The 27,097-nt window shown below is 38.0% G+C and overlaps 1 long non-coding RNA gene across 6 annotated transcripts in view; it reads left to right on the forward strand.

Annotated features, from left to right (window-relative positions):
• Positions 1-27,097, forward strand: part of LOC111560024 — a 319,103-nt gene that overhangs the window by 224,835 nt on the left and 67,171 nt on the right. For 2 of the 6 annotated variants that reach the window (XR_006596338.1, XR_006596343.1), the window contains one exon: positions 9,823-10,313. The exons of the other annotated variants lie outside the window; for them this stretch is intronic. This is a non-coding gene — a long non-coding RNA (uncharacterized LOC111560024). Of the gene's footprint in view, positions 1-9,822; positions 10,314-27,097 lie in introns of those variants that run through there. 6 annotated transcript variants of the gene reach the window in all.

The following is a 27,097-nucleotide window of genomic DNA, read 5'->3' on the forward strand; positions in this document are numbered from 1 at the left end:
AGAAGCTAGAGTATATGGCATTTGATTTCTTTGTCTGACTTATTTCACTCAGCATAATACCTTCAAAGTCCATTCATGTTATTGCAGATTGCAAGATTTTATTTTTTATCAATGAATAATATTCCATTGTATATTCACAACTTCTTTGTTCATTCATCCAATGATAGAGACTTAGCCTGTTTTCAGATGTTATATATTGCAAATAATGCTGCAGTAAACATTGGAGTGCATATATTTTTTTCAAGCTAGTGTTTTTTTTCTTTGGATAAATACCCAGAAGTGAAATTGCTGGATCTTATGGTAGACCTAATTTTTTTTCTTGAGGAACCTTCATAATGTTTTGCATTGTGACTATACCAGTTTGCGTTCCCATGAACAGTGCAAGAGAGTTCCCCTTCCTCCACATCCTGACCATTACCTATTGTTTCTTGGGTTGTTGATTTTAGCCATTCTGAGAGGTAAGGTGATATCTCATTGTAGTTTTGATTTGTATTTCCCTGATGATGAGTGATGTTGAGCCTCTTTTCATGTGTCTGTTGACCATTTGTGCCTTCTATGGAAAAATGTCTATTCAGTTCCATTGCCCATTTTTTTGATTGTATTATTTGCTCTTTTGGTGTTTGGCTGTGTGTGGTTTTTATATATTTATATCAAACCTTTATCAGATACATGACTTTTAAATATTTTCTCCGTTTCAATAGGTTGCCTTTTCATTTGTTGGTGAAGAATTTTTTTAGTTAGATATAGTCCCACTTGTTTATTTCTTGCTTTTGTTACCTTTGATTTGGTTTCAAATCCAAAAAATCAACCCCAAGACCAATGTCAAGGAACTTGCTGCATGTGTTTTCTTCTAGAGGTGTGATGGTCTCAGGTCTTACACTCAAGTCTTTAATCCATTTTCAGTTAATTTGTGGGTATGGTGTAAGAGAGTGGTTCAGTTTCATTCCTTTGCAGGTGGCTGTCCAGTTTCTTCAACATCACTATCATTTATTGCAGAGACTGTCCTTTCCCCATTATATCTTCTTAGCTATTTTGCCATAAAGTAATTGACCATATATGTGTGGGTTTATTTTGGGGCTCTGTATTCTGGTTCATTGATCTATGTGTTTCTCATGTCAATACCATACTGTTTTAATGACTATAGCTTTGTAATATAGCTTGCATTCAAGGTACAAAGGCCCCGGCTTTGTTCTGTCTCAAGATTTCATTGGCTCTTCAAGGTCTTTTGTGGTTCCATAAAAAGTTTAGAATTTTTGTTCTATCGCTGTGAAAAACGCCTTTGGTGTTTAGATAGGTATTGCATCAAATCTGTAGATTTCTTAGGATGTGATGAACATTTCAGCAATATTAATTCTTTCAGTATCATTTCTTTCAAAAGAGCCTGGAATATCTTTACATTTATTTGTCTCATCTTTAATTTCTGTCCTCATTGTCTTATGGTTCTCAGTGTATGGATTTCACTGTCTTGTCTAAATTTATTCCTAGTTTTTATTCTTTTTGATACAGCTATAAATGGGATTGATTTCTAATTGTTTTGGCTAGGACTTCCAAAACTATGTTGAATAAATGTTACAAAAGTGAATATATCCTTTTCTTATTCCTGGTCCTAGCGAAAAATATTTCAGCTCTTCACCACTGAGTATGGTACTAGCTGTGGGCTCAGCATAAATGATGTTTATTATGTTGAGGTATATTACCTCTTAACCCGTTTTGTTGAGTTTTATCGTAAGTGGTTATTCAATTTTAACAAATGCTTTTTCTGTATCTACTGAGATAATCCTATCATTTTATTCTACATTTGTTAATGTGCTATGTCATATTAATTGATTTGTGGATTCTGAACTATCTCTGTATTCCTAGAATAAGCCCCACTTCCAATGAACAGAAATTGCAAACACTTGGGCTCCACATGAATGTGCAAGCGCTGTTTTTGGAGACAGTGGTGAGCTGTAGCGAGGCAGAGGCAGACCGCAAAGATGGTGTCCTCCAGCCTGCACTCCCTGAGAGCAGCTCTGTGGCCTTTAGATGTGTGCCAAACCGGAAGCCAACACTGAAGGCCAAAGGTCCAGGCCCAACAAGCAGTACTCTTCCATGAAAAGGCTTAGAGTGTGTTTCGGTGTCTGCTCTTTGTACAGTGCCCTGGAGTCACAGCCTGCCAAGAACTGTGTTTCTGATCATTTGGCCCGCGGGACCCAGAAATACGAGCCCTGCTGTCTACCAGAGCCAGGCAATCCAGAGGTGTCCTCTGGATAGCAGCCACAAAAACCAGGGTGTCAGAAGTGGAAACTGGGGTGTCAGACACGTATAAGAGCTCCCTCTGAGAAATGTTCGCACTCTGGAGTGCTCAGAAAGGGAGCACAAAGGTAACGTCTGCCTCCTGAGATTCCAGGAAAGGTGAACATTCAGCCCTATAGAGATGTGTTGAATCACAATCCTGCTCCTCGGGCTGTTGCTATGATGATAATCTAATAGGGCTTTTTCTAGAAAGACTGAGCTCCTGGATTGTTGATTCTTGCCATGCCCTGGGGATAGTAGTTTAAGAACTCTCTGTTGGTCGTAGTCCTGTGGGATCCATTAGCTAAGCCCTGCTGGCCACCAGAGCCAGATAATGTGGATTGGTGGTTCGACAGCAGCCCCAAGAGCAGGGCACCAGGTAAGGGTCAAAGCTCCTTTCCGTAAGGTACCAGTGAGCTGGAGCAAGACAGAAGGAGACTGCAGAAGGTTAGGGTCACCACTCCCATTCATTCCCTGTGAGCACCTCCTTAGGCTCCTGTGGGACAACCCAGAAGTCTGCCTCAAGGCAAAGCTGCTGGATAACCACATAGGCCTCCTTCTCAGAAACACTGGAAATGTGTTTCAGTCTTCTGTCTGTGCAGTGCCCTGGCGGTGGTAGTCTGCCAAGAGCAGTCTCTCTGATTGTTGCAGTCTCATGAGGTCCAGGATCACAAGACCCTCCGGCCTTCGCATCCAGGTTTTCAGGGGGTGTCGCCTCAGCGGCAGCCACAAAACTGGGGCACCGGACGTGCACAGACATTGTCCCCTGGGAGATCCTGGCGCTCTGGAACACAGGAGAAGGAGGGCATGAAGACGGTGCCCCCTGGCTGGAGTGGGGTGGAGAAGGAGTGCACAGATGGCACTTGCCATAAAGGGAGGGGGAGAAAAAGTAAAGGAAAATAAGAAAGAAAAAAGAAAAAAGGGGGGAAAGGGAGAAAGAAAAGATGGTACCCATGGACATTAGGCAGGAAAAGGGAGCATAGAGAAGACGGTGCCCACCAGCTAGAGCATAAAGATGACACCGGGGAGAAAGGAGTGAAAGAGGGAGAGCAGGAAAATGGCACGCACCAGCCTCCGTCCACAGGGAGTATGCAGCAAGCCCCTGCCCCTTAGACCAGTACTTGAAAATTAAGAAATAAGTCTGTTTCCCAAAAGTCTGGGAGTTTTTTAAAGGGCTGCTTTGTGCTGGGCCCTGGGGGCAGGTGAGTCTGCTTATGGGCTCTTAAAGAGGTGTTTCCCAGTTTGCCACAGACCCAGGGGTCTCATGGGCATGAGCCCCATTGGTCTTCAGAGTCAGATGTTCTGGGAGCTCATCCCTCAGGTGCATGTCTTTTTTTTTTTTTAATATAATTTATTGTCAAATTGGTTTCCATATAACACCCAGGGCTTATCCCAGCAGGTGCCTTCCTCAATTCCCATCACCCCCTTTCTCCTCTCCCCCACCCCCCATGTCTTAAAAGTTACAATGGGGAACAGATCCTTTACTCCTCAGGGAGAAACTCTTGCTTTTGATCTCCTTCTCTGGTCACTGTGCCCCCAGGGTGTGTTTTATGGCCCTGTGGCTCAGCCTTTCATTTCCAGTTCATTGGGCTCTTGTTTGCTTGATTTGAAGGGGTTGCTTTGACAGTTTTAGCTTTCCCCACCCCCCCCAGAGGAAATATCTGCAGATTTGATGTGGGAGAAGGTGAGTTCAGGAACTTCCTACGTGGCCATTTGAACCAGATTATCCAAACGCTAGTTTTCACCACCATCTCATATTTTCCTGTAGTTGAGTCAGACTGACCTACCTGTTGCTTCCCAAACTACACAACATGTGTCAGGAAGCTGTGGTGTGCCGGAGTCCAGCTCCAGCAGGTCGAGGGGTGCCCGAAGGATGCACGGTGTCGGCGAAAATAACAAATGGACACGGACAGCAACAGTATGTTAGACTGGCTGCTTTATTGCGGCAAACGCGGCATTAGATTTGCTAGCAATTTCCTTGTAGCGTGCATCATCTATGTTTCTCGGCATTACCTAATTCTAAAAATGTTCCTTTGTGTAATCGCCCATTTGGGGACATCATGGTTATTTTCTTGTAACATTCCCTCCTGCCCTTTTGCTTATTGATTAATTTCTTCCTATTATTTTCATTATGTATCTACGTTTGTCTGTAAAGCATTTGCTTTGCTGTTTTCATGAAAGGCCCTCTATCTCTCAACGCCTCAAGTGGAATGTTTACAGGGATATGACTTCTAAATTGTTCTTTTGAACCATTTGCGGTACAAGGAGCAAAGGTATTCGCTTTGGTCTGGGGTGCCGGGAGGGAGCCAAGAGGGCCCTGGGAACCGACGCCTTATGAGCTCCGGAGAGACAATGTATACCTAGGAACTAATGAACCATTCTGTACCTTAACCCACCAGGTCCAGTTATCATCTTGAATGCCTCCTGGGGGCCCAGTGGTCTTAGGGGTTGGAGTAACTTGTCTCCATAGATACATTCCTTTGTTGCCGGAGTGGGGATTTCGAACCCATTTGTCCCCTCCTTGGCTGGGAAACATATGGGGCTGTCCTTCCTTTAGATAAAGGAGTCTTTATAGGGGGTGGCAAGGGCTGGATGCAGGGCCACACAATTTCCCTGCGGAATCTTATTTCTTTCCCCAATGGTTCTTTTCCCAGGGGGCCTGTCATGGGTGATTCCCCAACCAACAAATCCCCAGGTACTTTCATTGGTAGGGGGGCTGCCCTGACCAACACTAAGGCCAAATTACATAAAAGCAGGAGTACAAGAAGCTTCACTGTCGGGCCACCCTGCAGTCCCGATCCGTCCACCGCCCGGGCCCTGCCATCAGGCTGGTTGGCTAGCTTGGCTTCCGGCAGTAGTGTTAGAAAGCATAGACTCTGGAACTGGAATTCCTGGCTTCGTATTCTACCTCTACTGCTTGGTAGCTGGGTGAGCGTGAGCATCTCTGAAGTCCTCTGTGGCTTGATATCATCTGTGTACATGTCACAGTGGTAATGTCTCCCTCTTGAGCTGTGAGAATTTAAGGAACAAGTAAATATCAGCCACTTAAAATGGCGTCTGATGTGAGGTGTTCATCACGTGTGAGCTCGTACCGAGTGTTTCTTGAAGCTCCTGATTTTTGCATTTCAACCTGTTTTTACATTGGCTTGTTAGTTTTTCTTTACAGTCACCTTCTGAATAAACACATTTTAATTGATTAATTTTGAGCTGGTGTAAATGATGACAGAAATGACTGATTTAAACATGCTAGTGGACATTCCTAACTGATCTTATTTATTTAAGCTAAATATATCTGTTACATAGAACTCGGTACAGGGGCTATTTGCTTGGCTTTAGGTTTTACAATTTAAAAGACCATTATCCTTTGCTTTATTTATGAGTTTAGGATTGCCAATATTGGCTTCCATAAGGACATGTTTTTATGAAAATTGGCTAGAATTCTGATAGTTTTGTAATTGAATTATTTGAAGATTTGAAAGTGCTTACAAACATTACCAGTGTGTAATATTTTATACAACCTCTTTAATTGGTTTTTACAATCTATCAGGTAAATACCATTTTATCTTATAACTGAAGGAAAGATGGAACTCACAGGATTCAGAGATTTCAGCTTAGAGGGAATGAAAAGATAATTTCATCTAGTTCTGTTATTTCTCGGGAGACAAAATTTGACTTGCACAGGATCTCAGAATTCAAGTCTCAAATCCAAGATGAAAACCTGGCTTTGCTAAGTCTGTGTCTTTTGCTGATCCACATATGCATATGAGTTTGTAATCTTGCGTTACACACATACAGAGATTCAGGATTTTCATTTATTAGGCAGCATTTCTTAAATATTGCATGTGTGTGGGTTTTTTTTTTTTTTTGAGTTTATTTATTTTGAGAGAGACAGAGAGAGAGAGACAGAGAGAGTGAATAGGGGAGGGGGAGAAGGAGAGAGAGAATCCCAAGCAGTCTCCATGTTGTCAGCATGGAGCCTGATGCAGGGCTCAACCCATGAATCATGAGATCATGACCTGGGTTGAAACCAAGAGTCAAACGTTTAACCAACTGAGCCTCCCAGGTGTCCCTGTATGTGTGTATTTTCAATGTTAGTTCATTGTATTTTGTGCTGTTTTTTAGCATTAGTAGAATAACATTTCAAAATGTTTGGTCTCTTCTGTGTTGAACATTCTGTTATTTGAGCTACAATGTGGGAGGTGATTCAGTATATTCCAAATAGTTACCCCTGGTGCCTGGCTTATAGAATTTTCTGGTTGTATGTCTAGATTTCTTCATAAAGTGAGATTATGTGATTTACTGAATATTGAGGCCTTACTACAAGGTACAGTTCTACTTCTTACACTAGTGTAAATTTTCATTCTATTGTTTTTTAAAAAAAATCCTTAAAAATTATAGTGGCACTTACATTCCACTAAAATTATAATTCCAATCTCTCTTTTCATTGTGTTTTCAAAACGCATGCGTTCTTAATGTGTGATGTCTGATCAGTGGATTTCAACCTTAAAACCTTATTCCATGTGATTTGCTGTAGGGTTTTTTGTGCCATCTGTATCAAGACTTTCAGCAAAGCAAGGTGTTGTTTTTCATCCTCTAGGAATAATTATTGTCTACTCAAACGTGTTTGGTTAATATGGATATCTTCATTTTGCTGTGTTAGAGCAAATGGTTACCTTTTATTCTGTATCCCGATGAGAGAAATAGGCTGTGATGAGTAGTATGTTCCCGGAAAACATAACTGCTGAAGCCGCATGGTCAGTCCTTAATTCAAAGTGGAAAGTAGTTGAATTTTTTTTTCTCATTTTGCAAACCATTAAATCAAATGTATGATTTCTGAGGACATTTATAAAACATTTTAATTACCAAGTAACTTTGGCTTCTTTCTTTTTAAATATGTTTCTTAGAGCAGCAGTAAGCGGATTATAGATTTCCCCCAATTAATTTTCATATCATTCCTGTTAAGTAGATACTGATGGTGGAACAGAAGAACTCATTACACACATGAGCAAGTTGAGGCAGTGGGAAGTTTGATGTTAATTCTGAACAGCATGTCAGCAATGAGGCCACAAGCAGAAGAAGAAAAGCTTTTCTAATTCCCAGCAGTGTTCTTGCCCCTAAAACACATGATTTCCTCTGTAAGAATGCAAAACTGTTTTTGTGAGGTTATGTGTGATGTCATTTTCATCCTATACAGAAATAAGGCATTCATTTGCCAATCACAGTAGCATTTGCAATCACACACATTCATGCACACCTGGTGGAATTTGAGGTTTTGTGATAGAGTTAGAGCCAAGATCATGGTCTATGGGCAGTCATGGTTTCAAACTTCTGAGCGGTTTATTCATTTTGTGGCTATGGAAACAGAGGAACAGTGATAGGATATTTAATAGAAAATGTGTGGCTAATGACTTTTATGTAATTGTGATTGTGTCCTTGCGTATTAATATTACAGAAATGTAGGGACACCTGGGTGGCTCAGTCAGTTAAACGTCTGACTTCAGGTAAGGTCATGATCTCACAGGTTGTGAGTTTGAGCCCATCAGGCTCCATGCTGACAGCTCAGAGCCTGGAGCCTGCTTCGGATCCTTTGTCTCCCTCTCTCTCTCTGCCCCTGCCCCACTCAGGCTCTATCTCTCTTTCAAAAATAAATAAATATTTTTAAAAATTTTAAAAATATTGCAGAAATGTAGATTGACACCTGGTAATCCTACCTGGTTTTGAGCTAATCACTTAGGAATGCTGTTTTAAAAACTGTCTCCTCTTTTTTACTCATTGGTACCCAAATTCAGATGGTACTGTGGAGAACTATAAAAAACAATGTATTGTAGCTTATTTAAGGAACATGCCTTAAATCTCGAGTGCCTTTTTTCTTCCCGTCAAAAGTCAAGATGTAGCCATGTGTTGTCACAACCCAGTCAGTTTTGTTTCCTGTGTGTTTTTATCCTTGTACAAAAGTGACCAATTGTTTATGATTGGAGAAGGGAAGGCGATATCACTCCATATATAACTAATTTTAGGTTTTGTGTCACAGCAGCATTGAGAATCAATTTCAAATGATTTCTCCAAAGTGATACAAGTGGCTCATAACAGAGTTGTAAATAGAAACCAGATACATGTATTCCCATGCCAGCATTTCACTAGAAATGCTGTACAGAAACATTGCAGAGAATGAGAAAAGCTTTAAATAGATCAGTTATCCAAATTAGATGATTAAATGATACAAGATATATGACTTCTAACACAGTGTTTGGCGTATAGTTAGCATTCATTACATATTTGTTTATTTAGGATGTTTTTTCAATTAGAACTTTTTGGCTGGAAAACAGAGTTTAAGTCAGGCACATAGAGGCAAAATGAAACACACATTCTTTTTAATTTACCCATTACTGTGATAAAATACTTAATATTCAGAAACAAGTACACATGCTCCAAAAACAATACCTTTAAATCATCAACCTTTGGACATCCACATTTTTTCAGCTAGTCCCCTTTAATGCACTTAATCAAATCTACTCATGAAAATCACTATGTCAGTTGCTCTAAGATGGCACTATCCAACATGGCCGCTAGTTCCAAGTAATTATTCAGTACGTGAAGGGTAGCTAGTGTGACCAAGGAACTGAATTTTAGATTTCTGGAGAAGATGGCAGAGTAGGAGGATCCTAGGCTCACCCTGTCCCTAAGTAAGTAATGCCAACATCTGTATAAATAACCCAGAAAATGACCTGACAACTGGCAGAACAGACTCTCCATAGCCAAATATAAAGAAGAGGCCACATTGAAGAGAATAAAGGTGGAGACATGGTTGAGAGCAGGAGAGAGGGATGCTGCAGGTGCAGAGAAGGGAAAGGAGCAGACCCCACACGAGGCATCTCAGGCATGAGGGACCCACACTAAGGAAGACAAACCCCCATTACATTTGGCTTTGAAAACTAGAGGGCCTAACCTCACAAGTTCTTACAATCAATGGGGCTTAACATTTGGGACTTCAGTGGTCTTGGCTCTGGGAGAGCTGGCAGGCAACAGGAAACTGAGACCCCACCCTTAAAGAGACAACACAACAAACAGCATAGAAATAGAAGTTTGAAAAATGCCTGAGGTATACAGAAAAAAAAAAAGAGTTATTTAGTAATCTCAGATCATGTCCTAGAGGGGCAGGAATCTTTTTTCTTTAATAATTTTTAATGTTTATTTATTTTTGAGAGAGAGGGAGACAGAACACGAGCTGGGGAGGCGCAGAGAGAGAGGGAGACACAGAAGCTGAAACAGGCTCCGGTCTCTGAACTGTCAGCACAGAGACCAATGCGGGGCTCAAACTCAGGAATGGTGAGATCCTGACCTGAGCTGAAGTCAGACGCTTAACTGATTGAGCCACCCAGACACCCCAAGACGGGCAGGAAACTTAGTAAGACTTCTTCAGGAACACAAGAGCTGGCAGGTACCATTTTCCTCTCCCACCCCCAAGCCTAGATACAAAGGCTCCTATTCACCATGAATACTATCTACCTAGCTTGCTGATAAAGTGCCCACTCATATACTTTTCTACAGACCTGCCTGCTCAATCCTGGTCTTGGAAGGAGTTTCTTGGGTGGCTCCAGATCCTCTCCTGCAGCAGATCGAGTACAACCTTTGCTGGCACCACATTCCCCACCCCCATGTTCTCCTGTGGACCTAGCCTCTACAACCCTTGGCAGTAATCCATCCAAAATGCTGCAACAAGCCTAGCAGTATGCAAGCAGCCCAAGAAAGGCCGACACCACTCCAAAGTGACTCCTGCAATGGGAAAGGAGAAGATAACTACCTATACCAGTCAGACTAAGGCTCCAACAGTGAGCTTGGGGCAGACAAGTATCAACAAATTCAAAAAAATTGAAGTCATACCATGCATCTTTTCCAACCACACACTTTGCAACTAGAAATCAATGATAGTAAAAAATCTGGAAAGACCACAAATACATGGAGGTTAAATGACATGCTACTAAATAATGAATGGACCAAGCAGGACATAAAAGTAGAAATTTAAAAGTACGTGGAAACACCAGGGGTGCATGGGTGGCCCAATTGGTTGAGCATCCAACTCGGCTCAGGTTATGATCTAACAGTTCATGGGTTTGAGCCCCACATTGGGCTTTCAGCTGACAATGCAGAGCCTGCTTGGGGTTCTCTGTCTCCCTTTCTCTCAGCCCCTCCCCTGCTGTCTCACTCTTGTTCTCAAAAATAAATAAAATATTAAAAAAAATTAAAATATTGGGGTGCCTGGGTGGCTCACTTGGTTAGGCATCCAACTTCAGGTCATGATCTCACAGTTCATGGATTTGAGCCCTGTGTCAGGCTCTGTGCTGACAGCTCAGAGCCTGGAGCCTGTTTCAGATTTTGTGTCTCCCTCTCTCTCTGCCCTTCCCTGCTCATGCTCTCTCTCTCTCTCCCTCATAAATAAACACTAAAAAAAACTTTAAGAAGCAAAACAAAACTGAACAATACAAGGTCCAAAACCTTTGGGATGCAGCAAAAGCTGTCCTAAGGGGGAAGTTTATAGCACTATAGGCCTACATCAAGCAGAAAAAAAAAAAAAATCTCAAAGAGCCCAACCTTACATCTAGAAGAGTTAGAAAAAGAAAACCAAACAAAACCCAAAACCTGTAGGAGGAAGGAAATAATAATGGTTAGAGAAGAAATAAATGAAATAGAAACCAAAAACAACATTAGCTGGTTCTTGGAAAAAGTCAATAAAATTGATAAACCTTTAGCTGGACTCATGAACAGAGACAGAGAGAGAGAGAGAAGACTCAAAGAAAATCACAAATGAGAGAGAAATAACAGCACCACAGAAATACAAAGGATAATAAGAAAATATTATGAAAAATTGTATGCCAACAAATTGGACAACCTAGAAGAAATGAATGTATTCCTAGAATCATATAAGCTCCCAAATTGAATCAGAAGAAATAGAAAATTTGATCAGATCTGTTACTAGCAATATAAAGGAATCAGTAATGAAAAAACTCCCAGCAAACAAAAGCCCAGGACCAGATGGCTTCACAGGTGATTTCTAACAAACATTTAAAGCAGAGTTATTAAATTCCTTAAAAAAAAAAAAATCTCTGGGGCATGTGGGTGTCTCATTCGATTGAGTGGCCAACTCTTGATTTCAGATCAGGTCATGATCCCACAGTTTCTGAGTTCAAGCCTTACATTGGACTCTGTGCTGATGGCGGAGCCTGCTTGGGATTCTCTCTCCCTCTTTCCCTGTCCCTCCCCAGCTCATACACGTGCTCTCTCAAAATAAATTTTTAAAAATAATAAAAACTTTTAAAAATAGTAAAAAAAATCATCACAATCAAGTAGAAGTTATTCCTGGGACGCAAGTATGGTTCAGTGTTTGCAAATCAGTGTGGTACATTGCATCAAGAGAAACGATAAAGACCATATAATCATTTCAATAGATGCAGCGCAAGCATTTGACAAAGTACAGTATCCATTGATAATAAAAACTTTCGACAAAGTAGGTTTAGAGGGAACATGCCTCGACATGATAAAGCCCATCATGAGTAGTTAACATCATATACTCAATGGTGAGAAACTGAGAGCTTTCCCCCTAAGACAGGAACAAGACAAAGGTATCCTTTCTCACCAGTTTTATTCAACGTAGTATTGGAGACCCTAGACACAGCAATCAGATAGCAAAAAGAAATAAAAAGCATCCACATTGGTAAGGAAGAAGTAAAACTTCCACTATTCACGGATTACCTCATACTGTATATCTACAAAACCCGAAAGACTCCACCAAAAAACTGCTACTACCGATAAATGAATTAAGTATAGGAACAGGGTACAAAATCCTTATATAGAAATCTGTTGCTTTCTATACACCAATAATGAAGTAGCAGAAAGAGAAATTAAGAAAACAGTCCCATTTACAATTGTATCCAAAAATAATAAAATACCTAGGAACAAAATAGCAAAGAGGTGAAAGATCTGTACTCTGAAACTATGAAACATCAATGAAAGAAATGGAAAAATATTCCATGCTCATGTATTGGGGGAACAAATATTATTAAAATGACCATATGACCCAAAGTAATCTACAGATTTAACATGATCCCTGTCATAAACCATAAAGTTACTATACAACTAAAACTGGAATAGATAATCCTGACATTTTTATGGAAACGGAAAAAACAGAATAGCCAAAGCAATCCTGAAATAGAAAAGCAACTGGAGGTATCACAATTCCAGACTTTAAGTTATGTTACAAAGCCGTAGTAATCAAAAAGTATGGTGTTGGCATAAAAAAAATAGATCAATGGAACGATTAGAGAGCCCAGAAATAAACCCACAATTATACTGTCATTTAATCTTTGATGAAGAAGGAAAGAATATCCAACGGGGGGGAAAAAGAGTCTCTGACAAATGCTGCTGACAGCAGCATGCAAAAGAAAGCAACTGGACCACCTTCTTATACCGTACACACAAAAAAACCTCAGAATGGATTAAAGATGTAAATGTAGGATGTGTAACCATAAAAAAAAAAATCCTAGAGGAGAGCACAGGCAGTAATTTCTCTGACATTGGCCATAATAGCATCTTTCTAAATATGTGTCCTGAGGCAAGGGACACATATAGAAATAAGCAGAAATAAACCATAGGGACTACATCAAAATAAAAAGCTTCTTCACACCAAAGGAAACAATCAGCGAAATTATAAGACAACCCACTGAATGGGAGAAAATATTTGCAAATGATATATCCAATAAAGTGTTAGTTTCTAAAATATTTAAGGAACCCATGCAACTCAACACCCCAAAAAACAAGCAATCTAATTAAAAATGGACAGAAGGCATGAACAGACATTTCTCCAAAGAAGATACACAGACATTAAAAGATGCTCAACATCACTAATCAGAGAAATGCAAAAAAAAAAAAAAAAAAAAACCCAAAAGACAAAAAACCAATAGCAAAAAACCCCAAAACAAAAATACACAATGCCATAAAACTCACACCTATCAGAATGGCTAAAATAATAAGCATAAGAAACAGCAAGTGTTGGCGAGGATGTGTAGTAAAAAGAATCTTCTTGCATTGTTGGTGGAAATGCAAACTGGTGCAGCCCCTCTGGAAAAAAAGTATGGAGGCTCCTCAGAACGTTAGAAGTAGAACTACCATACAACCCATCAATTGCACTACTAGGTATTTACCCAAAGAATACAAGAGCACTAATTTAAAGGGATACATGCACCTTGATGTTTATAGCAGCACTATCTACAAAAGCCAAACTACAAAAGAACCCAAGGGTCCAGTGACTGATGAATGGATAAAGAAGTTTTGGTGTTTATATACAATGGAATATTACTCAACCATAACAAAAGAATGAAATCTTGCCATTTGTTTGCACTGATGTAGATGGAGGTGTAGAGTTTTATGCTAAGCGAAAGAAGTTAGAGAACGACAAATTACCATATGATTTCACTCATAGGTGGAATTAAGAAACAACTAAAAACTAATATTACACTGTATGTTAACATATTGTAATTTCAAAACTTTTTTAAAGAAATTTCAAAGGGAGAATGTCCTTATTATAATAGTGTTTTAGGAAAATTATTCCTAATGTGCTAGGTAGATTAAATTGGAAAAACCGAAAATGGAAAAGGTTAGTCAAAGTATCAACTGGTAACTAAGTGGATTATAAAGTTGATAATGCACAAAGAAGTAGATGTAAGAATTTAACTGCCTTAGTGACTAAGACACAAGAGAATAAAACATAGGGACTGGCGAAAGATGAGTAATATTTCCAATGTAGTTGACCAGAGGCAATTGAATTTTAGAAAAAAAATATATTTTAAGAGTACAGGAAGTGTTAGTAGGTGGCTGAAAATATGGCTTAATACAGAAAATAGGTCAATATCAGAAATATACGTTGGGGATTCTTCCTTATTGAGATGAGAGTTGAAATAGTAAGGACAAAACTGTCTCCATGAGAGAAACTAAAGGCAAGCCACAGAGAGCAGATTGCTTTTTAGTAATGCATTTATTTTACAGCCAGACCAATAAAAAGCGTCATTTAATTAGACTTAGTCTATTGAAGCACGAGGAAGAGATAAAGGAAGATGCAGTACACAGAGGTAGATAAAATGAAAACTTTTAGGAAAGAGAATGTACTGTGAAATGTTGACAAATATTGAGATAAAATATCTAAGAACAAAAAAGAACAATGGGATGGTAAATCATAAAGTTATTCTAAAAATTATTATTCTTGGAGAGCCTGGGTGGCTCATTTGGTTAAGTATCCAACTCTTGATTTCGGCTCAGATTGTGATCTCATGGTTCGTGAATGCGAGTCCCTTGTTGGTCTCTGTGCTGGTAGGGCAGAACCTACTTGAGATTCTCTCTCTCACTCTCTCTCTTTCTCTTTCTCTCTCTCTCTCCTCCTCTCTCCCTGCCCCTCCCTGTGCTCTCTTTATCTCAAAGTATAAACTTAAAAATTATTATTCTTTATGCTTAACCTCAGACACATTGTTTATTCTTACATGTCTTATAAAAAATGAGAATACTGAATTCTCCCAGAAGAAATGAGTAAGAAAACAGCATTTGATGCTTGGTGCATTCTCTAAATTTGAAGTTTATTCTATAGAAACTCAGTTGGAAATTTGTTGATCTGACCTGCTTGGGATTCCCTCTCTCCCTTTGGGTCTGCTCCTTCCCAACATCTGCGCTCTCTCTGTCTCTGTGTCGCTCAAAAATAAATAAATGGAAAAAACAAGACACATCTTTATGCTGCCTACAGAAGACTCATTTTAGACCTAAAGATACCTGCAGATTGAAAGTGAAGGGATAGAGAACCATGTATTATGCTAATGCACATAACAAAAAAGAGAGCCAGACTAGCCATACTTCTATCAGACAAACTGAACTTTAAAACAAAGACTGTAACAAGAGATGAAGAAAGGCACTGTATCATAATTAAGATGTTTATCCACCAAGAAGACCTAACAACAAGGTGATTATAAGAAGGAGGTATATAACAATCCATACCTTCCTAAAGAAAGAAGAAAGGTCTCAAATACACAACCTAACCTGACAACTAAAGGATCTGGGAAAAGAACAGCAAAGAAAGCCCAAAACCAGCAGCAGAAGGGAAAAAATAAAGATGAGAGCAGAAATCAATGATATTGAAAACAAAACAAAACAAATCAAAACAGTAGTACAGATCAATGAAACCGGGAGCAGGTTCTTTGAAAGAATTAGCAAAATTGATAAAGCCCTAACCAGGCTAATAAAAAAGAAAAAGGAAAGGAACCAAATAAATAAAATCACAAGTGAAAGGGGAGAGATCACAACCAACACTGCAGATATACAAATAATAATAAGAGAATATTATGAGCAATTATATGCCAGCAAATTGGGCAATCTGGAAGAAATGGTCAAATTCTTAGAAATATCCTAACTACCAAAACTGAAACAGGAAGAAATAGAAATGTTGAACAGATCCATAACCAGTTAGGAAATGGAGCCAGTAATAAAAAAGCTCCCAACAGAGTCCAGGGCCAGATGACTTACCAGAGGAATTCTACCAAACATTTAAAGAAGAGTTAACACCTCTTATTTTGAAGCTGTTCCAAAAAATAGAAATGGAAGGAAAAATTCCACACTCATTCTACAAGGCCAACATTACATTGAGCCCCAAACCAAATATCCCACTAAAAAGGAGAACTACAGACCAATTTCTGTGATGAACATGGATGCAAAAATTCTCAACAAGTATTAGCAAACTGAATCCAACAATACATTAATAGAATCACTCAACATGATCATATGGCATTTATTCCTGAGCTGCAGGGCTGGTTCAATATCCACAAATCAATGTGATACATCACATTAATAAAAATAAGGATAAGAACCATATAACCTCTGAATAGATGCAGAAAAAGTATTTGAAAAAATTCAGCATTCCTTCTTGATAAAAACCCTCAAGAAAGTAGGGATAGAGGAACCATACCTCAAGATTACAAAGGCCGTATATGAAAGACCCACAGCTAATATCTTCCTTGATGGGGAAAAACTGAGAACTTTCCCCCTAAGGTCAGGAACACGACAAGGATGCCCACTATCACCACTGTTATTCAACATAGTGTTGGAAGTCCTAGAGTCAGCAATCAGACAACAAAAAGAAATAAAAGGCATCCAAATTGGCAAGGAAGAAGTCAAATTTTCACTCTTCACAGATGACACAATACTGTGTGTGGAAAACACAAAAGACTCCCCCCCCCAAAAAAAAACTGTTAGAACTGATCCATGAATTCAGCAAAGTCAACATACAGAAATCAGTTGCATTTTTATACACCAATAGTGAAGCAGCAGAAAGAGAAATCAAGGAATCAATCCCATTTACAATTACACTGAAAACCATAAAATACCTAGGAATAAACCTAACCGAGAGGTAAAAGATATGTATGCTGAAAACTATAGAATAGTTACAAAAGAAATTTAAAGTAGACACAAAGAAATGAAAAAACATTCCATGCTCATGGATTAGAAAAAGAATATTGTTAAAACATTAATGCTACCCAAAACAATTGACACATTTAATGAACTCTCTATTAAAATAACACCAGCATTCTTCAAAGAGTAGAACAAACAATTCTAAAATTTGTGGAGGACCAGAAATGACCCTGAATAGCTAAAGTAGTGTTGAAAAATAAAGCCAAAGCTGGGGGCATCATAATTCCAGTCTTCAAGTTATATTACAAAGCTGTAATCATCAAGACAGTATGGTACCGGCACAAAAACAGACACAGATCAGATTAATGGAACAAAATAGAGAACCCAATAATGGACCCACAAATATATGGCCAACTAATCTTTGACAGAGCAAGAAAGAATATCCAGTGGAAAAAAGACAGTTTCTTCAGCAAATGGTCCTGCAAAAACTGGACAGCGACATGCAGAAGAATGAACCTGGACCACTTTCTTATACCATACACAAAAATAAACTCAAAACGGATGAAAGACCTCAATGTAAGACGGGAAGCCATCAAAATCCTAGAGGAGACAATAGGTAGCAACCTCTTTGACCTTGGCTGCAGCAACTTTTTACTAGATAGGTCTCCACAGGCAAGGGAAATATAAACAAAAATGAACTATTGGGACATGTTGGATAAGGTTAGTATCCAAAATCTATGAAGAACTTATCATACTCAACACCAAAAAAAGTAAATAATCCAGTTGAAGAAATGGGCAAAAGATAAGAACACACACTTCTTCAAAGAAGGCATCCAGGTGACTAATAGACAACAATCAAAACCACAATGAGATACCACCTCACACCTGTCAGAATGGCTAACGTTAACAACTCAAGCAACAACAGATGTTGGCGAGGATGTGGAGAAAGAGGATCTCTTTTGCATCGTTGGTGGGAATGCAAGCTGGTGCAGCCACTCTGGAAAACAGTTTGGAGGTTCTTCAAAAAATTAAAAATAGAACTGCCCTACGACCCAGCAATTGCACTACTAGGTATTTATCCAAAGGATACAAAAATGATGAATCAAAGGGGCACATGGGAGGAGCACTGGGTGTTGTTGTATGTAAGAGATAAATCATTAAATTCTACTCCTGAAATCATTATTACATTATATGTTAACTAGGTTGGATTTAAATAAAATAAAATAAGTTCATGAATCTTCTATGTACTAATCTATTTTAGTCTGAATAAAGGCATATGTAATGTATTTTTTGATTATAATTTATTGTCAAATTGGCTAATATACAGTGGTACAGTGTGCTCTTGGTTTGGGGGTTAGATTCCCATGATTCATCGCTTACATACAACACCCAGTGCTCGTCCCAAGAGCCCTCCTCAATGCCCGTCACCCATTTTCCCCTCTCCACCACCCCCGCCATGAACCCTCAATTTGTCCTCTGTATTTAAAAGTCTCTTATGGTTTGTCTTCCTCCGTCTCTGTAACTATTTTTTCCCCTTCCCTTCCCCCCGTGGTTTTCTGTTAAGTTTCTCCAGTTCCACGTATGAGTGAAAACATATGATGATATCTGTCTTTCTCTGACTGACATATTTCACTTAGCATAATACACTCCAGTTCCATCTATGTTGCTGCAACTGGCGGGATTTCATTCTTTCTTATTGCCAAGTAGTATTCCATTGTATATACAAACCACATCTTCTTCCATCATATATATAAACTGTCCATTCATCAGTTGATGGACATTTAGGCTCTTTCCATAATTTGGCTATTGTTTAACGTACTGCTATAAACATTGGGGTACATATGCCCCTATGATTCAGCACTCCTATATCCTTTGAATAAATTGCTAGTAGTGCTATTGCTGGGTCATAGGGTAGTCCTAGTTTTAATTTTTGAGGAACGTCCTCACTGTTTTCCAGAGCGGATGCATCAGTTTGCATTCCCACCAACAGTGCAAGAGGGTTCCCCTTTCACCACATTCTTGCCAACATCTGTTGTTTCCTGAGTTGTTCATTTTAGGCACTATGATCAGTGTGAGGTGGTATCTCAGTGTAGTTTGATTTGTATTTCCCTGAGGATGAGTGACGTTGAGCATCTTTTCATGTGTTTGTTGGCCATCTGGACATCTTTGGAAAAGTGTCTGTTCTTAGCTTCTGCCCATTGCTTTGCTTGATTATTTGTTTTTCGGGTGTTGAGTTTCTTAGTTCTTTATAGATTTTGGATATTAACCCTTTATTCAATACGTCATTTGCAAATATCATTTCCCATTCCTTCGGTTGCTTTTTAATTTTGTTGATTGTTTCCTTTGCAGCGCAGAAGCTTTTTATCTTCATGCTGTCCCAGTAGTTCATTTTTGCTTTTAATTCCCTTGCCTTTGGAGATGTGTTGAGCAAGACATTGCCGTGGCCAAGGTTGAAGTGGTTGTTGCCTGTTTTCTCCTCTAGGGTTTTGATGGTTTCCTGTCTCACATTTAGGTCTTTCACCCATTTTGAGTTTATTTTTGTGAATGTTGTAAGAAAGTGGTCTAGTTTCATTCTTCTGCATGTTGCTGTCCAGTTCTCCCAGCATCATTTGCTAAAGAGACTGTCTTTTTTCCATTGGATACTCTTTCCTGCTTTGTCAAAGATTAGTTGACCATTCATTTGTGGGTCCAATTCTGGGTTCTCTATTCTATTCCATTGGTATATGTGTCTGTTTTTGTGTCACTACCTTACTTTCTTGATGATTACAACTTTTTAGTAGAGGCTCAAGTCTGGGATTGTGGTACCTCCCTCTTTGGTTTTCTTTTTCAACATTACTTTGGCTATTCGGGGTCATTTGTGGTACCATACAAACTTTAGGATTGTTTGTTCTAGCTTTGAGAAGAATGCCAGTGCAATTTTGACGGGATTGCATTGAATGTGTAGATTGCTTTAGATAGTATTGAAACTTTAACAATATTTATTCTTCCATTCCATGAGCATGGAATGTTTTTCTCTTTGTGTCTTCACTTTCCTTCATAAAGTTTCTATAGTTCTCAGCATACAGATCTTTTACATCTTTGGTTAGGTTTATTCCTAGGTATTTTATGGTTTTAAATGGAATTAATTTCTTTATATCTCTTTCTGTTGTTTCATTATTGGTGTATAGAAATTCAACTGACTTCTGTACGCTGATTTTGTATCCTGCAACTTTGCTGAATTCATGCATTTGACAAAATTCAGCATCCTTTCTTAATAAAAACCTTCAAGAAATTCTGGATAGAAGGAACATACCTAAACATCCTAAAAGCCATTATATGTAAAGCCCACAGGTACTGTCATCCTCAGGGAGATCATCCTCAGGGAGAGCTTTCCCCCTGAGATCAGGAACACGACAGGGATGTCCACTCTCATCACTGTTGTTTGACGTATTGTTGGAAGTCCTAGCATCAGCAATCATACAACAAAATAAATAAAAGGTATCAAAATTGGCAAAGAAAAAGTCAAATATACTATGTTTTCTTGTATCTATATTTTAGATAAATGGAATTCACTTAAAAGATGTATAAAGTTATACTACTTTTCTGAGTCATTCACCACTACTCCTTTTCTGTAAAATTTTTTACCCTGTTAATTGTCATGTGTTTGTTATCTATTGTCATGGTAATTCCATAGTAATGTAACAAAATGACTCAAAGCATAATGACATAAGACAACAATCTTTTTTCATTATTCACGAGTTTATTAGTTTATGAGGTTTCTACTCATGTCCATACTTAGTTGATCTTGGCTAGGATCATTAATGCATTTGTAGTAAACTGAGAGGCAGGCTGTGGCTGAGCTGTCTAGGATTACCTCAGTTGGGTGAACTGTCTCTTCTCAGGATATGACAGGGATCCAGAAGAAGACAGTTAAACTGTGAAAGGCTCTTAAGATCTATGTTCAGAGGTGGAATACCAGCACTTATATCACAATCTGTCATCTGGAGTCAATCACAAGGCCAAGACCCCTTTAAAGAGTGGTGCAATCATCTCCATATCTTGAAGGGAGAATCTAGAAAGTCACATTCTAAGGATTGTGGATATAGGTAGTTCAATGATTTCCAATATGTACACAGGCGATCTACCATACAATGTGTTTTAGACTGCCTTTTTTGGGGGGGAGGAGAATATTTTCATATCCTATTGTCCGTTTTGGCCGTATGATTTACTTTGGCCAATATAGAGTGAATAGAAATGTTGAAAATCTCTTCCTCTTAACAGTCATTGCATGCTTGACGCATCCTGTTGATGGTTTCTCTCTGCCACAGGAACTGCTTGTCTCTGACAGGGTCTGCTTTAGCAACTGAGATGCTCACATTAGAAAACACACAGGGTAATTTTGTAACCAAACCATAGCTGCCAATCTTTAACATGGGTGAGAACTTAGATATATAGATACAGATGTATAGATACAGATTATTTTTTTTAACCTCAGCACAACTCACCATGAACTATTATAAAAGTGTTACTGGAAGATTTCTGTTACTAAGCACCTCTCAACCAACAGATATTAAAAGAACAATTATTTTCAAGTGTCTCTCAATACACCCTTTTACATATTATAGAATTTCTGCATATAGTAAATATTAGAAATTTGTGTCCCAAGGTAGTTTGTCCCGCAAGGAGTGAAAGTAGAATATGATGTGAGTCATTCATCTGGCTTTTTCCCCAGACATATAAATAATCTGTGAGTTTCTTGTTTCTTTCTAATTGTACCTTCAGGACTTTTGAACTGTTGAAGGCTTGTTGAACAAGGAGCCTGCTGACCTAGGAGTCAGAGTGATAAATTCTACTTTCAAGAATAAAAAATGAAAGTGGGGGCAGGGGATCTGGGTGGGTATGAAACCAAGAAATATTTATAAAAGGGTGTTGACAATGTAGAATGAAACTGCTCTGTAAACAATGACATATGTCTTACAAACTGAAACTCTGAAAATTCCAATCTGTTTTCTTATATCACATGTAGAAAGTCCTCTCTTTGTTTTCCAAAGAAGGAAATAGTTGAGTTGATAAGCAACAAACACTAATCTCGAATTCACAGAGCACATACCCTCAAGAAATGATTATTAGTGATAGCTTTTAGAAAGAAAAAAATGCAGACAATTTCTGGAGCAATTTGAAAAATAGTAAGGGACTCATAGGAATATAGCCTTGTTTATTGAATCTGGAGGCTTCAATATCTTAAAAACACTTTTTCTTATGTTTCTGTAATTTTTATTCATTTCTCCTCAATTGTTTTAAGACATCGCCTTATGAGGTTAGAAAGGAACCAGATAGAGACAGAAATGTTATAACAAATAAAGTAAGCATGTGGTAAGATGATGACAAGAACAGATTCACACAACTCTCCTCTCACACACCCATACGTTGGTATATTATCCTGATTTGCTGTAGAGAAAAACCTGTAGTACATACGAGCCAGAAATCCATTATAGGTTCAATTTAAAGTAAAATGAGCCGCTGAAGGAGAGCATGTTGAGATACGTCTATTTTATAGTTTTTGGAAAGTTTGATTTAAAAATCTCTAGCAGAAAGCTGAGGGTTCTATCTAATTCTGGACAAAAACTCATGAGGACAATACATATCTGGTTCAGGATTGCTACAGATTCATTTATTTGTGAACTTCAGGACATTTGCAAAACCCCAATGATGCGAGGTTTTTCTTAAGAAGAATGTATTGAACATCTGTTACGTACAAGCCTTCTCCCCTGAAGTTTTTTTTTTCAGTATCTGCTGTAATCAAATCATTTTTTTAGTATCCATCCTACATAGAACAACGGGTACTTTGAAGAGCAAATGGTTCCTTTTTTATATATGACACATTAAGACTATTGATTTTTTTTCCATTTGAACAACTCCTCACTAAGAAAAAAGAAACGAGAAGATAGTATTAAGATTTATACAAACACTAGGTTTTTTTTAATCCCTTAAGATTAAAGGTATGAGTCTGTTATGATCAAATGTGCTTTATTGCAGTGACCCGGGCTCCAAAACATCTTTGTGGCTTCAGAAGGAAAACAAATGTTGTGCTCAACTGTATATCCACTGAAGGTTTTTACAGGGCTCTGCTCCACACAGACATTTAGGGAGTCAGGCCACCAGAAGATGTTTCATTTTTTAGCTACACCATCAGGAACATGTCACCTTTGTTATTCTGCATGAAAAGAGACAATAGAGAAATGTGTTCTGGAATTAAATGCTTAGGACCAAGAAATGCTTACTACCTACCGGCCTGTACTGGTTATACAGTCCCAGCTCAGTGAAACCTCAGAAGTAGGGCTATCATCTGCTACCTAGATGAGAAAATAAAACACAAAGGTAATATGGGTGAGAAAAAAAAAAAAAACAGTATCTTAGATGATTAGTTTATTTAATCTTAAAAAGATTGCCAAAGGCCCTCTCTGAGGAAAACAATGGATCAGATATTACGATATATATAGAAATGAGCGCAATGCGGTTACAGACTAGAAAGTAAAGCATTCATCTGAATTGAGCTAACATATTTACACAATAGTAACAATAAAGATGGAATATACTAGCATATTAAATTTGACGTTGACCGCCAAATGTTAGGTATGGGATCAAAAGGTCCGATTGTAAGGTAAAGTGTAGGATGTGTTAAATAACTATTCACTTCACTTAATTTCTTTGGAATTAAAACCCTTATTCCTAAAATATATCCATTTAGCAATAAAAGACTGATTTAGTCATTTTTTTTGAAGATTTTACTGTGGTGAAGAGGTGTGCTTATAAAATAAAAAGATAAGTGTAGACAGAATAACCGTCAAGTCACTCAAGACTATACAGTTTTTTATATACCACAATGATCTTTATAAATTGCTTTATTTGTATATGATCCCTCTGCCCTGTTTAACATATCTATCTAAAGTATATGAATACTGATAATTCTAAAAATTTCTTTATGAGTTTCTCATTCAGTCTTTCATTGCCGAGTCTCTAAAGAAGATTTGAAACAATGGCTTTAAAGACAGAGAAATGAATATATATGTCTGCTAGTTCTGTACCAGTTCTGGAGGATAGAAATGAAATCACCAAGAGATAATTCAATAAAATAAACATTTTCTTGGAATAATCTCCTCCTGTCATGGTATGGGGATACTTCTAGTAAAACGATTAACTGCTCATAAATTAGAATGCTACAATGGCTGTCCACCTAATAACTGTACTTTTTTAAATGTTTTTACAATGTCTTTAATGTCACATTCTTGCTCTAGGTTTTATATAGCATATGAAAAATTTTATATCTCGTCTAATACACCATCTCCCAGGTCTTCAAGTAGGTAAAACAAATCCCATCAGCCAATAGTATTAACAACTTAGGCAATTCCCTACTTTAGTTTCTAAATCCTCCCCCACCCCCCGCCTGCCCACTGACCATTTTCTTCTCCATTCTTCCCAAATACTCCACTCTTTGTGCATACTGTCCTTTTGGTAAAATGTCCATTTACCTGGGTGTTTTCAGGCCTGATCTACTTCAAATTCTCACTACAAATCTCTTCTCTTATTTGCTTATTTGCTTATTATCTAATTTATTTAGTGGATGCTAAATTTTTGTGAAGAAATAGGCCTTATGTGTTTAATATCTTACACACTCAAAACTGAGGATAATGCTTGGTATAGAATATTTAATAATTTTTAATAAATAATCGAATAAGGAAATGAGGCATTAAAGGGTGGTGACACCGTTACATGAAATGTTGGACATAAGTAGGACCAGTGAATCTTTAACAAGAAAGTAAAATTTGAGAATAGTCTTGAAAGATGCACGGGAATGTGTTGGATGGATAAGGAAGAGAGTACGGGTTATGAAGAAGAATAACAACAACAAAAAAAGAGAATGACCATATTGCATAAAGTCACACGTTAGGGTGACATCGTTCTGTCATTGGGAGTTCACACTTAGTGTCACCATCATAAGACTTTGAATTTAAAGTCAATGAGGCTCCTTGGTGCCTCATTCAGTTAAGTGTCCTACTCTTGATTTCTGCTCAGGTCATAATCTCACAGTTGGTGGGTTCAAGCCCTGTGTCCGGCTCTGTGCTGACAGTGTGGAGCCTGCTTGGGATTCTCTTTCTCTCCCTATCTGCCTCTCTCTCTCTTTCTCCCGCTCTCTCTCTCTCATAAATAATTTTTTAAAACATAATCAAGTCAATGATATTCCAAGGTTAAGATATTTAATAGGGCTCTACCATTCTACAAATTAGATAAAATGGAAGAACTACTTAAAAGACATGAATTGCTGGAGATGTAAAAAGCCTGAAATATTTTAAACAACTTGAATTTTAATTAAGAATTGTCCCATAAAGAAAGTTTCAGGCCTGAAGATTTTTATCTTAATAGCACCAAACATTTAAGGTAGAAAGAATACTGATTCTGTGCAAACTCTTTTAGAAAATAGCGAAAAAGAAAACACTTAGTAACACATTAGACCAGTATCGTTTGGATACCAAAACTGGGAAACAAAATTGTAAGAAAAATAAACTACATTCTAATATCCCTCATAAGAAACAGAAACAAAAACTACTCAGAAAATAGTAGCAAAGTGAATTCAATAAACACAAAAGAGATGCCACACATAGCCATATGTGGTTTATCCCAGAAAATTAAGATTAGTTTAGTATTCAGAAATTAAAATTTACCATTTAAATAAAATAAAGAAGAAAACTATGATCACGTCTTTAGGTGAAGAAAAAGCATTTGAAAAATTCAATAACCATTTATGATTTTTAAAAACTCTTAGAAAACTAGGAGTCCAGGGGAGGGGTACTTCCTCAACCCAACAAAGGGTATCTTAAAAAATAAATAGAAGGGGTGCCTGGGTGGCTCAGTCGGTTGGGGGTCTGACTTCAGCTCAGGTCATGATCTTGCGGTCCATGAGTTCGAGCCCCCGTCAGGCTCTGTGCTGACAGCTCAGAGCCTGGAGCCTGTTTCCGATTCTGTGTCTCCCTCTCTCTCTCTGACCCTCCCCTGTTCATGCTCTGTCTCTCTCTGTCTCAAAAATAAACAAACATTTAAAAAAAAATTTGTTTTAAATAAATAGATATAAGTGACATCATATATAACACTAAAACATCAAAATCTTCTAAGATCATGAACAGATGCCTACTTTACCATTTCTAATTAGTATTTATTAAAGATCCTATTCAGTGCAACAAGGAAAGGAGAAAAAAGCATAAAAGTAATAAATAAAGAACTGGGGATTCCTATTAATATCACAATAAAAACAATGATGCCAAATTTTACTACATTGATTGACAATGTGGAATTTCCTCTATAAACTTTATGTTTGGTAAAACCACTTAATAGAAAGTTTCTATTTAGTCTGACTTCCACTGTCATGATTCCTTTATTCATTCAGTAAATGCCAAACACTATCCAAGGTACATGATGCTGGGGATTTTCTTTTAGGATAATATGACAATTTTTTTTTTCCCTTGGAGCAGGAAAGGTGATGTGATGAATACTTAGGTAGTGATTAAAGTTTAGCTTAAGTGGTTACATAAATTAGATAGTAGTGGCCTGTGTGTATATATATGGGAGATGGGTGTGAGTATTAATGTACGAGTGTGAATCGTGACAGTGATTCAGCATTTTTGTACGTTACAAAATGATCCCCGCAATGAGTGTAGTTACAGCCAGACGCCATACAAAGTTATTACAATATTACTGACTATATTCCTTATACTCTACATTACATCCATATTACCTATTTATTTTATAACTAGAAACTTGTACCTCTTAATTCCCCTCATCGATTTTTGCTACTCCCTAACCCCTCCCCACTCTGGTAAGCAGCAGTCTGTTTCCACTCTCTATGAGTCTGTTTCTGTTTTGATTTGTTTTGCTTTTTAGATTTCACATATAAGTGTAATCACTTGCTATTTGTCTTTCTTTGTCTGACTTATTTCACTTAACATAATACATGCCCTGTAGATCCTTCCATGTTGTTGAAAATTGCAAAATTTTGTATTTTTTCATGGCTGAGTAATATTCACGTGTGTGTGTGTGTGTGTGTGTGTGTGTGTGTGTGTGTGAACACTAGATGTTCTTTATCCATTCATCGATGAGTGAACACTTAGGTTGCTTCCGTGTCTTAGCTATCGTAAATATGCTGCCCTAAGCATAGGGATGCATGTATCTTTTCAATTAGTGTTTTTGTTCTCTTGGATAAATACCCAGAAGTTAAATTGCTGGATCATATGGTATTTCTATTTTTCATTTTTGGAGAAGCCTCCATACTCTTTTCCATAATGAGGCTGCAACAATTTACAAATGTACCTACGGTGTATGTGGGTTCCCTTTTCTCTGCATACCCACCAACACTTGT

The sequence above is a fragment of the Felis catus genome, chromosome B1 (assembly GCF_018350175.1).
Source record: "Felis catus isolate Fca126 chromosome B1, F.catus_Fca126_mat1.0, whole genome shotgun sequence".
NCBI lineage: Eukaryota > Metazoa > Chordata > Mammalia > Carnivora > Felidae > Felis > Felis catus.